A 13,132-nucleotide genomic window follows, 5' to 3' on the forward strand; every position below is an offset into this window, starting at 1 on the left:
TTGTGCATGGACCTATTGGAAATTTTGCGGTGTTTGGACATTCGAGGGCCTCTAGTTAAAAACACAAATCTGGTTTTGGAAAAGCTTTTAAAAAGCTAGATTGAGTGAACAAAGCATTGGACGAGTGTCCAGCGAGATGGTTCACTTTCTCACACTTTCCTATTTCCACGTATGGAGTTCCATCAGGCGTCCTTTGTCGGCAGCTCAAGATTTATGAGCCCATCAGTTCCATACGATCATTCATTTTCATATGCCTGTGCCAGTTGAAAAGAGAAACCCATTTCTGAGAGAAAATACATGGCAAAGCACAAATAGAACTAGGTATCTTGAAGCATGTTTCCCAGGATTTTTAAGAAGGTTTTTTGTTAAGCATTTTTGCTAAACCTGATTGGAGCCATCTCTTTTCGTAATTTAGTATTAAAATTTTCGAGCATTGCAAAGTGAGGGTTTCACTTGGGAAGGTTTGGAATACAAAAATACATCCTGGTCAAACTATGATTATTTTTAGACTAGACAGTATTCATGTGTTCCTGCAAAAAAAAATATTCATGTGATATTAATATCACAGTTTCTAGTGTTTGTTAGATTGGTTAAAATACAAAATACTTGTAATTTTTTTATTTTGAAGTGGGATGATAGATAATTGTATAATACTATACACAGAAATGGTTTTAACAATTTTGTGTTTTGGAAACATTTAGGTTTTTCCCAAATTAATTTAACTGTAAATTTTTTTGGGACCAATCCCACCTGGGATAATTAGATGATCTTCTTTGCATTTTATCACAGTTTATTTGGTTGTCAAAATTTTAGTTGAATTGATCTAAGAAGATCCAAGTAAGAAGCAAATCATGCACGCTTTTATTTACTCTGGATTTTATCTTCTTTAATATTAATGATTTCCATATTTGTAAACACATGATGTGACAACAGACCTTCGTGATTGATCTAAGAAGATCCATGTAAGAAGCAAATCGTGCATGCTTTTATTTACTATGGATTTTATCTTTTTTAATATTGATGATGTCCATATTTGCAAACACATGATGTGACAACAGACCTTCGTGGCTGGAGAGAGAGAGAGAGAGAGAGAGAGAGAGAGAGAGAGAGAGAGAGAGAGAGAGAGAGAGAGAGAGAGAGAGATGAGAAGGCGAAAATTGAGACATTGGGTTTTAGGAATGAGGTGAGTTTTTTGCCTTTAATGGCACAATTGGGTCTACCACTGATATGCCAAAAACGGAGCCCATCACCGACGGCGGGTCCTTGTCTAGTAGCGGAGCGTGACCAAAGCATAAGAAGGGGCCAATTCTATATAAAAACACATGGTAGGTACAGTATGAAACAAGCTACATAAAGACATCAAACAGATATATGGGACAATTAGATGACCATGTCATGACAATATTTCTATCTAGTGTGAAAAACACATATATAGATCTGTCTCGTTCACAATATGCATCAGAGGCTGATGGATGTTCAACTGCACTATACTACTGAAAAGTTCGCAAGTCTATATTTACTAAGTCTAAGGCATTACTGCACTAACCAGTAACCAACAACGTAGCGCGTGGGTGTCGCTGGCGTGATGGTGTGGGCGTGTGGTTCCAATCAAAGTGACGACGAACTGTGGAGGAGCAGGTCAAGTGCGTCGGGCGTGGGTATTTGGCTTGAGGGCGTGAGGCTCCAACTGAGAAGGGGATTAAGGAGAGGTCAAAAGAACATAGGAATTCTGGGTCGGCGGTATCGGTCGCTCAAATCTAGTCGGCATACGACAGGTCGCCATGGCCATGGAGAATTGGAGACCGAGCGGAGGAGTGGAGGCACGGGGAGTTGGGGTTGAAGGTTGGAGGCGGAAGACAGTCCACGATCGTACCTATAGGTGGACTTTATCCATTAATGGGCTGGACTGAACAGGTGACTATGGCTAGTAATTTGGGTTTTTGCGATTTTGGAAGGGGGGGGGGGGGGGGGGGGGGGGGGGGGGGGGGGATGGGGCCGCGGCCCAGTTTCGCCTCCACTACCCTCTGCCAATGTCCTTGTCTACGAGTTAGTGGTATTAGAGAAAGTATAATAGGGTCACATAGTCGGGTTAGAAGAAATGCCACATTAGATTTTACTTGAAGTAAAGAGAAGAGAGAAGAGACCCAGAATAGAACTAACTATGAGTGGGCTATTAGGTTCGCTGTAACATGGTAACTTTCGTATAGTTGGCCGGTTGGCTAAACTATTAACCTTGCTCTTAGTATTTCTGATGACTTTACAGTACCCGTTCTTTTGGTAACCGTGTAGGCCCGGACGCGTCCGCGGGCAGTGACCGGTCATGTCTCAAATTTACTACTCTGCACCTCCTTAGCAGTGGGTGCTTTTGACTATGTGGAGGCATCCCCGAAGAGAGACGAGAGAGTGATGTGACAGAAATTAACGTACCAGTCCGCAGGTTTTTTTATTAAGTTTCTGGATGTTGTTTTCTTTTTGGGCCCATAATATATGCATGTATTCATCTGTATTTTTGTATATCGGCTTTTGTTGACTGTCGTATCTAGAAAAAGAAAATGATGTAAATTACTAGGACCACCCATCCATCGTACGTAGCCCGACCCCACCCGTTTTATTTTTTTGATGAAAGGCCACCCGTTTTTATTACACACAGGCAGCATGCACAGCAAGCAGCTAGGCATGCCGGACCACACACAACATAAGTAGCCATTCATGTAGTAACACACGTCGACGGTGTACGTTCGCATAACCGTAGACGGTCCAACCGGTGCGCGTAGAGTAGTATTGTAGTACGTAGAGTTCAGTTACCGCCGGTGCCGGCGCCCGTGCACCTAGGCCCGGGGTCGCCGGTGTAGCGGTCTAGGCAAACACGGCGGGGTGGGTGTACATAACCATTGCAGTCCTCGCAGGTTGGAGCACAGTTGTCGACCACGTCCTGGCAGCTGCACGTCGGCGGGATCGACCTGGTGCAGAGGGTCACGTCGCAGCACTTCCACGGCCTGGGCGTCGCCATGGCCACTTGGTCTGCAACTCCTCAACAACGAGCCAAGCAGCGATAAGTTTAAACTGAACTAGAGAGAAGAGAACGGAGCCCACGCGCGTGGCATGGATCACCGTACCTTTATCTTGGCTTGGCAGGAGAATGGCGCCCACGTCGTCGGCGACGAGGAGAGCTGCCCCCAGTGAAAGCATCAGCAGGATGCTAGGAATACTGCTTCTCTTCATCTTCGTCGTTGCTCACAGCTCACTCACTGACTTTGCCTGTGCATTCGGCCCGTATATGTAGCCTCGTGACACCAGTGGATCAGCCAAGCATGGTACGTTACCATTAACGTCTAGCAGTCGTGTTCCACGAGGAGCCAATTGCTGATGTGGGCACGATGGCCACATGGGTACCTGACAATGAGCTGTGCATCAGCGCAAAAAAAAAAGACAATGAGCTGTGCATGATCAATGACCGCACCTACTGAATCTAATGCACTGTCAGAGATGTCCGGCTCGTCCGACATACAGCAGGCACGTAAGGGCATGGCCAATGGGTAGGCTCAGCCTGCTGCCTAGAAAAAGGGCCTATTATCCCGATTGGTAAGGGCCTTTTGTCCCGGTTTTTGAACCGGGACTAAAGGGTCGTTACTAATGCCCTAACCCTTTAGTCCCGGTTCTTACACGAACCGGGACAGATTGGCCTTCACGTGGCCGGTGCGGCGAGCCCAGGCAGGAGGGCCTTTGGTCCCGGTTGGTGGCACTAACCGGGACCAATAGGCATCCACGCGTCAGCATTTCAGGGGCTGGAGTTTTTGTTTTTTTTTAAAGGGGGGGGGGGGGGGTTGGGGGTTTTGGGGGGTTAATTTAGGTGTTTCATATATTGTGTTAGCTAGCTAATTAATAGAGAGAAGTGTCCTCTCTTATCTCCGTGCTTGGTCGACGCTACGTACTATATACGTATAGAGGGGACTAGACACGCTAGCTAGTAAGAAAATGAAGGAAACAGAAGATCGTCATGAACATATGCATACAGAGAGAAGTGATATCGACCACCTCTCCTTCTCCGAGAGATTGGTCGAACAACAAGTTCTCCTATATCTATCCGACACTACTGGCTACATATATACAATAATTATCTCTTACAATATAATCTCCTAATTATATACGAAGTCAAGGTCCAGATGGTATTCTCCGTCGTCAGCGATCACGTGGTCAAGGAAGAATGCCGCCAATTCCTCTTCAATTGCTCGCATACAATCTGGTGCTAGGAGTTCATCCCGCTTCCGAAACATCTAATTTGAAGAAGGGGGTCAATACATATATATATGAATAAATGAAACTCAACACAAATGATGGTAATAAAATAAAATTGTGAATATTATTGCTTACGCACTTCATATTGTTCGTCAGAGTAACCCCGCTCACAGGTCGTGTAGCGGATGGACTCGCAAACGTAGTATCCACAGTAATTATTACCGGGTTCCTGCCACAACCACTTTACAAGAAATAGAGGTCAATTAAACTGATAAGCAAGCATGCTAAATGGTATTGATGAAACTAGCGCTTGAATCACTAGGAGATGCGCTGAACATGCTACTATAGTACTTACTTTCGGGTCTTTAAATTGCAGCTTCTTCGGCAGTCCCGGAGCTTTTTTGGTGAATTTTCTCCAAACCTTGCCAGACAAAGAAAACAATTACTTGATATCAGGAAATGAACAAAGTTGCTGATATGGTGGATAATGATCGATTTAACTTACTTCTCGAGCATTTGAGTCATGTCCGCATAGTCCTGGGGATCTTTTCGTCTCGAGTCTAAGACGGTTACTACTCCCTACTCAAGCTTAATCTCTAGGAGAATATAGTGAAAGCTGCGCACGCATGCATAAGTCATCAATTACATTACTATAACCTGGACTAATAAGGGAAACCGAATATGCACAAGACAGTAACACTCACTTGAAGTTGTAAGGAAAGAGTATTATATCTTTGTTTTCATTTATTACCAACGATCGTAGCAAGTTGGCCTCGGTATTTTCGGCATGATATTTAACCTCAGTTGCATCTATGAGATTTGTGTTAATGAACCCAATATCACCGATTTGTCTTTTCTTCAATTCGGCGATCTTCAATCTGCATAACATAGTGAGGATAATTATAAATACATGCAATGAAAGAGCTGACCTATATAGAGACACCTAATGACAGAAGTAGTACTACTTACAGACAGTAGCAAGTGACCGTTGATTTATCGACGGCCTTTTGATTGAAAAACTGGAAGAAGTCCTCAAATGGAACATTCAACAGTTCAATTCCGACGAGGTCATGCTCCGGTTTAACTCTCAGCGTCAAAGTATCCCTCCCCCCAGACTCTCTGCAGGTTTTCATGTACCAATCATGTAATCTTCGCATCATCGTTGTTAGAGATCTTTCATCTTTGACGAGAGGCTTCCCGTAATGGTATTTGTGTTCGTCCACCTCCAAGATATCATAATGTACATCGTCAGGCAGGTAATCTCCAAGATTGCTATAACCGGGCACCATCCTCGGATCATTAGCGACGATGTCGCTAGACACCTTGAGCGGGGGGTACGATTGGTTCGCTTGTTCGCCGAGCTGGGCAATTTTTTTCCCAGCTCGTCGTTCTTTTAACCTTTGATCACTGACAGTACTTCCCGACCGCTCCGCTTCGGCAAATGTCTTTGCAATAATGCGCTCATAGTTGCCTTTCGGCGGAGACTTTGGTGGTTTTGTCAGGGCAGCCAGAGTGCGCTTCGCTTTCACCGGATCTACCTTCTCCTTCGGAGGTGGATGTTTATTTGCTTTCACCCCTTCAAAGAAGTTCGTCACTTCGGCTCGCACAATCTTCCTGGTTTCCTCCTCGGTCCTCTCGTATGGTAACTTCTCTGGAGTCTTCAGAGAAGGACCGAACCTGTATTGCCTCCCGCCTCTGGCTGTACTGCTAGACGCCGGTAGAGCAGACGGAGCGGCTGCGGCTGTCTTCTTTCCTTGCTTACGAGGCGGAGGAGAAGGACTACGACGCGCCGGAGCAGCCGGAGCGGCGGCGGGTCTCTTCCGCCCTTGCTGACGAGGCGGAGAAGGAGGAGGCTGGCTGCTCTGGCGCGCCGGCCCAGGCGGAGAAGGAGGCGGAGTGCCGCCACGCGCCGGAGAAGGAGGCTGAGTGCCCTGATCACTCGCCGGAGGAGGAGGCGGAGGAGGAGGCGGAGTGCCGCCACGCGCCGGAGAAGGAGGCTGAGTGCCCTGATCACTCGCCGGAGGAGGAGGCAGAGGAGGAGGCGGAGTGCCCTTACTCGCTGGAGGCGTCCAGTTCGGAAGGTTGATGAGCTCCTTCCGCCATAGGCATGGAGTCTTCAGAGCAGAACCCAGCCGAGTCTCCCCTTCACCGGTAGGGTGGTCAAGCCGGAGATCCTCAAATCCCTCCTTTATTTCATCCACCATCGCCCTAGCATATCCTTCTGGAATCGGCCGACAGTGATAGGTTGCGCCGGGTTCAGGAGCTAAAACAGAGCCAACAGCCGCCTTGACTTTGAAGTTCTGCCATTGCGTCATAAAGTGGCAATGTTGAGACTCCGTGATAGCATCCATGGGGTAGCTAGCAGGAGCCGTCAAGACATGCTCCGGCTGAAGCAGCTCGGTGGAAGCCACGCTGCTTCTCCGCTGAGATGGCGGGGTAGCTTCGGGGGTAGTTTCGGCATGTCGATTGGCGTCTCGTTCCTCTAGCGCTTGAACCATTTCGTGCAGCTTCAGAATTTGGGTCTGCTCCACTTTTTTCCTCCTCTCCTGGCTTTTGTAACCGCCTGCGTCCGGAAAACCAGCCTTCCACGGAACGGAGCCTCGCGTGCCTCGTGTCCGTCCAGGGTGCTCAGGATTCCCGAGGGCCATTGTGAGCTCGTCGTTCTCTCTGTCTGGAATGAACGTCCCTTGCTGCGCTGCATCAATATAGTGCTGAAGCCTCTTGACTGCTATTATCAAAAGCTCATCCGTCCAAATGCACCTCCCTGATACAGGGTCCAATTTTCTGCCAGCCCCGAAGAACCAAGTCCGGCAACGGTCTGGCCAGTTCATTGTCTCTAGTTCGATCCCTTTATCAAGCAGATCATTCTCAGCCTTGGCCCACTTAGGCCGGGCTTTGAGGTAGCCACCTGACCCCGTACGATGGTGAAGCTTCTTCTTCGCAGCATTCTTCTTGTTTGTCTCTGACATCTTCTTACTCTTTTCCGATGTCTTGTGGGCCACAAATGCGGGCCAGTGATCTCTGATCTTCTCATACCGGCCGATGAATTGTGGTGTCTCTTCTTTCTCGACAAACGTTTTCAGCTCATTCTTCCACCTCCTGAATAGGTCTGCCATCTTCTTAAGAGCATGAGACTTGATTAATTGCTCTTTAACTGGCTTCTCCGGATCCTCCTCTGGCGGTAGGGTAAAATTTGCCTTCAGCTCAGTCCAAAGATCATCTTTCTGCATATCATTGACATAAGACACCTCAGGGTCTTCCTTCTTAGGCTTATACCATTGGTGGATGCTGATCGGGATCTTGTCCCTAACTAGAACCCCGCACTGAGCAGCAAATGCATCCTTTGTCCGGATGGGTTCAATCGGTTGGCCGTCGCGCGCGATTGCTGTGATCTCAAACCTTTCATCCGAGCGCAACTTTCTCTTCGGGCCTCGTCTCTTTACCGAAGTTGTGCTCGATCCGGAGGGCTAGAAAAAAGAAGAAAGACGAGTGTTAATTAATATGTGTACATACCAAAACAACGAATGCATCAATTAGCTAGTCAGCACAGGCTTAACTAATATATTTACCTGGCCGGACTCTGTTCGGTCACTGGAGCCGTCACCACGGGCTCCTTCTTGCACCAGCATTGGGTCACCGGAGCCATCATAATCATGTCTTTCCTCCTCCACTCATCGATCACCGTAGCCCGCTTCTTCACCCTGTTCTTCCAGACCATCATTGTCGTTAAGATACGACAAGATATCACCTCCGGCTAAGATTATGTCCCCCAACACCTCTTCTGCTTGCTCGTCTCATCCGTGCTCCATTGTTTCTGCAAATATTACAACATGGCAATTATTACACAAACATGACAGCAGGTGGATATATTAGTGCAAACGTAGACCTAGCTTATTCCGTGTTTGGGGTGGCCTCGGCAACGCTTCAAGGGTAGGGGCGCGGCGGGAGGGGGTAGGAGACCGACATCGTTTTTTTCTAGGGTTTGGGTGTCCTCGAGAGTTTTGGTCGAGCGAGAGGGCCGGGGGGTGCTCCTGTGGTATAAGTTATCACGGTCGAGAGGGGGTATAAATATCGACCGTCCATCATGTCGAAGTTATCTAGGAGGAAGTTATATATATCGACAACGACGACATACATACATGGGAAAATAATGTTATCGGGGAGGGGTTATGTCGACAACGACATACCCGATAAAAAATAAGAAGACGAAGAAGAAATAAAAAGAGGAGAAGAAGAAAGGAATAGAGGAGAAGATCGAAGAAAAAAAGAAGAAAAAGAAGAGGAGAAGAAGAAAGGAATAGAGGAGAAGAAGAAAAAATAGGAAGAAAAAGAAGAGGAGAAGAAGAAAGGAATACAGGAGAAGAAGAAAAAATAGATATCTATTTTTTTCTTCTTCTCCTCTATTCCTTTCTTCTTCTCCTCTTCTTTTTCTTCTTTTTTCCTCTTCTTATTTATTTCTCCTGTTCTTCCTCTCCTCTTCTTCTCCTTTCTTCCTCTTCTTATTTTCGTTTTTCCTCTCCTTCTTTTTCTTCTTCTTCCTTTCCTAGCTAGATACATAAAACTTTTCTAAAAATGTAACTTTTGCATATATAAAACTTTTCCTAACTCTTTTACAACCACAAAAATTACTCCAACTTCATGACAGTACCCACACTCCATTTCACCAAAAACCTTCTGATCCATAGTTCAAAATTTTCAAATTTCATTCAAATGAAATTTGAACCAGATTCAAATTCCTTGCTGAAAACCTATTCAAATTCCTTTCTAAAAATCTAACTTTTGCATATATGTATTTTTAAAACATCATTACAGTTGAAAAAAATACATACATACATACAAAAAACATGTAAAAAATACATACATACATATATGAACATACATAAAAAAATACATATATCTAAAATATATATTTAAAACATCATTACAGTCGGCGACGGTGAGGGCGCGGGCGACGGCGACGGGCGAGGGCGCGGCGACGACGAGGGCGCGGGGCAGGAGCGGCGCGCGTCGGGGCAGGGACGGTGCGCGGCGACGACGTCGGGCGAGGGCGCGGCGACGTCGAGGGCGCGGGCGACGGCGACGACGGGCGCGGCGAGGGCGCGGGGCAGGGGCGCCGCGCGTCCGGGCAGGGACGGCGCGCGGCGACGGCGAGGGCGCGGGCGACGGCGACGACTGGCGCGGGCGACGGCGACGGGCGGCAGGCAGCGTCGGGGCAGCCTGGCGGCGTCGATGTCTTCAAGGGATCGTCAGGGGCAACTGCGAGATGAAGATGAAAATTTTCACAAGTGTTGGTTATATACCAAGAGCTTTGGTCCCGGTTCGTGGCACCAACCGGGACCAATGCACCCATTAGTCCCGGTTGGTGCCACCAACCGGGACCAAAGGTCTCTTTTCAGCAGCCCAAAGGGCGGGAAGCGGCGGCCTTTGGTCCCGGTTGGTGGCACCAACCGGGACTAAAGGGGGTGCATTGGTACCGGTTGGTGGCATCAACCGGGACCAATACACCCCTTTAGTCCCGGCTGGTGCCACCACCCGGGACCAAAGGACATGTGCTGTCCGCGTCGCGACCAAAGTTTAGTCCCACCTCGCTAGTTGAGAGAGCTCGAGAGTGGTTTATAAGCGCTGCTGCGCCAACCCTCTCGAGCTCCTCTCCATTGCAGGCTTACGGGCCTAATCTTGCACTGCTATGCCTGTGGGCCTGCTGGGCCTTCTGCGGGCCTGAATCCTGGCCCATTTATGGGTTTCTAGTCGTATTCAGGCCGTGGTGGCCCAGTAGGTGGCATTTTTTTATTTTTTTCCCAGTTTTTTTGTTTTCTTTTTTGCTTTATTTATTTTATTTTGTATCTACTTACAACAAAATACTTATTTATTTTATTTTATTTTGTTTCTAATTACTTATTTATTTTACTTTATGATAATTCTTTTTGCTATTAAAGTTTCTATCAAAAAAAGTTTTTTATGAAAATTCTTTTTGCTTTTAATGATTCTGAACAGAAAATACTTCGATAATTTTAGTTGCATCAATTTTATATGATTTTAGTTTCAATAATACTAGAGGTTTCTTATAATGTTTTGAACTGAAAATACTTTGTTAATTTTAGTTTCATAAATTTTATTAAAGTTTATTTATTTTGTTTCTACTTATATATTTTAATAAAGTTTATATTATTTTGTTTCTAATTACTTACTTATTTTATTTGTTATTTTCATGCACCATTTTTCATGCATTTACTAATTATTTTGAGCTATAAGACCGTAAAATTGAAAAGCATTTCAAATGAACTCTGAAAAGGTTTAAAGTTGGCATGGTATCATCATTTCATCCACATAGCATGTGCAAGAAAGTTGAGAGGGTTGCGGCAAAAACTAGATGCACTTCGTGTACAAAACGGACAATGGTATCATACTTGTCTGTACAAAGTTGGCATGGTATCATCATAATAGTTGCGGGAGAAAGTCTTCACTTTTTCTTCGCTTGTGTCATTTGCTTATTGCGCCGTAACCATGGATAATCTTCATCGTTTATCAGGATGCTTGGGCCAGCCTTGACTTTGAAGGGAGGAATTTCTTGAAACTTTTCATAATCTTCAGACATGTCTGTCTTGCCCTCCACTCCCACAATGTCCCTTTTTCCTGAAAGAACTATGTGGCGCTTTGGCTCATCGTATGATGTATTCGCTTCCTTATCTTTTCTTTTTCTTGGTCTGGTAGACATGTCCTTCACATAGATAACCTGTGCCACATCATTGGCTAGGACGAACGGTTCGTCAGTGTACCCAAGAGTGTTCAGATCCATTGTTGTCATTCCGTACTATGGGTCTACCTGTACCCCGCCTCCTAACAGATTGACCCATTTGCACTTAAACAAGGGGACCTTAAAATCATGTCCGTAGTCAAGTTCCCATATGTCCATTATGTAACCATAATACGTGTCCTTTCCCCTCTCGGTTGCTGCATCAAAGCGGACACCGCTGTTTTGGTTGGTGCTCTTTTGATCTTGGGCGATCGTGTAAAATGTATTCCCATTTATCTCGTATCCTTTGTAAGTCAATACAGTCGAAGATGGTCCCCTGGACAACGAGTACAACTCATTACAAACAGTGGTGTCACCTCTGAGACGTGTTTCCAACCAACTGCTGAAAGTCCTGATGTGTTCACATGTAATCCAGTCGTCACACTGCTCCAGGTGTTTGGAGCGCAGACTGTTCTTGTGTTCATCGACATACGGGGTCACCAAGGTAGAGTTCTGTAGAACTGTGTAGTGTGCTTGAGACCATGCCCATCCCTGCATATTATTGAGTCCGCTCCTAGCGTGCCTTTTCCAGCCAGTCCCCCTCATACCGTGATTTAGGGAGACCTATCTTCTTAAGGCCAGGAATGAAGTCAACACAAAACCCAATGACATCCTCTATTTGATGGCCCATGGAGATGCTTCCTTCTGGCCATGCGCGGTTACGGACATATTTCTTTAGGACTCCCATGAACGTCTCAAAGGGGAACATATTGTGTAGAAATACGGGCCCCAGAATGACAATCTCGTCGACTAGATGAACTAGGACGTGCGTCATGATATTGAAGAAGGATAGTGGGAACACCAGCTCGAAACTACCAAGACATTGCGCCACGTCACTCCGTAGCCTTGGTATGATTTCCGGATCGATCACCTTCTGAGAGATTGCATTGAGGAATGCACATAGCTTCACAATGGCTAATCGGACGTTTTCCGGTAGAAGCCCCCTCAATGCAACCAGAAGCAGTTGCGTCATAATCACGTGGCAGTCATGAGACTTTAGGTTCTGGAACTTTTTCTCTGGCATATTTATTATTCCCTTTATATTCGACGAGAAGCCAGTCGGGACCTTCATACTGAGCAGGCATTCAAAGAAGATTTCTTTCTCTTCTTTCGTAAGAGCCTAGCTGGCAGGACCTTGATACTGCTTCGGAGGCATGCCGTCTTTTTCGTGCAAACGTTGCAGGTCCTCCCGTGCCTCAAGTGTATCTTTTGTCTTCCCATACACGCCCAAGAAGCCTAGCAGGTTCACGCAAAGGTTCTTCGTCACGTGCATCACGTCGATTGAAGAGCGGACCTCTAGGTCTTTCCAGTAGGGTAGGTCCCAAAATATAGATTTCTTCTTCCACATGGGTGCGTGTCCCTCAGCGTCATTCGGAACAGCTAGTCCGCCGGGACCCTTTCCAAAGATTACGTGTAAATCATTGACCATAGCAAGTACGTGATCACCGGTACGCATGGCGGGCTTCTTCCGATGATCTGCCTCGCCTTTGAAATGCTTGCCTTTCTTTCGACATTGATGGTTGGTCGGAAGAAATCGACGATGGCCCAGGTACACATTATTCCTGCATTTGCCCAGGTATATACTTTCAGTGTCATCTAAACAGTGCGTGCATGCGTGGTATCCCTTGTTTGTCTGTCCTGAAAGGTTACTGAGAGCGGGCCAATCGTTGATGGTTACAAACAGCAACGCGTGCAGGTTAAATTCCTCCTGTTTGTGCTCATCCCACGTACGTACACCGTTTCCATTCCACAGCTGTAAAAGTTCTTCAACTAATGGCCTTAGGTACACATCAATGTCGTTGCCGGGTTGCTTAGGCCCTTGGATGAGAACCGGCATCATAATGAACTTCCGCTTCATGCACATCCAAGGAGGAAGGTTATACATACATAGAGTCACGGGCCAGGTGCTGTGATTGCTGCTCTGCTCCCCGAAAGGATTAATGCCATCCGCGCTTAAACCAAACCATACGTTCCTTGGGTCAGCTGCAAACTCAGCCCAGTACTTTCTCTCGATTTTTCTCCACTGCGACCCGTCAGCGGGTGCTCTCAACTTCCCATCTTTCTTACGGTCCTCACTGTGCCATCGCATCAACTTGGCATGCT

General features: G+C 46.4%; 1 non-coding gene across 1 annotated transcript; it reads right to left on the reverse strand.

Annotated features, from left to right (window-relative positions):
* Positions 1-2,589: 2,589 nt before the first annotated feature.
* LOC109757184 (uncharacterized) lies at positions 2,590-3,339 on the reverse strand. Its single transcript, XR_012204055.1, has 2 exons — positions 3,117-3,339; positions 2,590-3,021 (listed from the first exon to the last, which is right to left on the reverse strand). It is a non-coding gene; the product is annotated as an uncharacterized protein (transcript).
* Positions 3,340-13,132: the final 9,793 nt, after the last annotated feature.

Source organism: Aegilops tauschii, chromosome 3 (genome assembly GCF_002575655.3).
Source record: "Aegilops tauschii subsp. strangulata cultivar AL8/78 chromosome 3, Aet v6.0, whole genome shotgun sequence".
NCBI classification, from domain to species: domain Eukaryota; kingdom Viridiplantae; phylum Streptophyta; class Magnoliopsida; order Poales; family Poaceae; genus Aegilops; species Aegilops tauschii.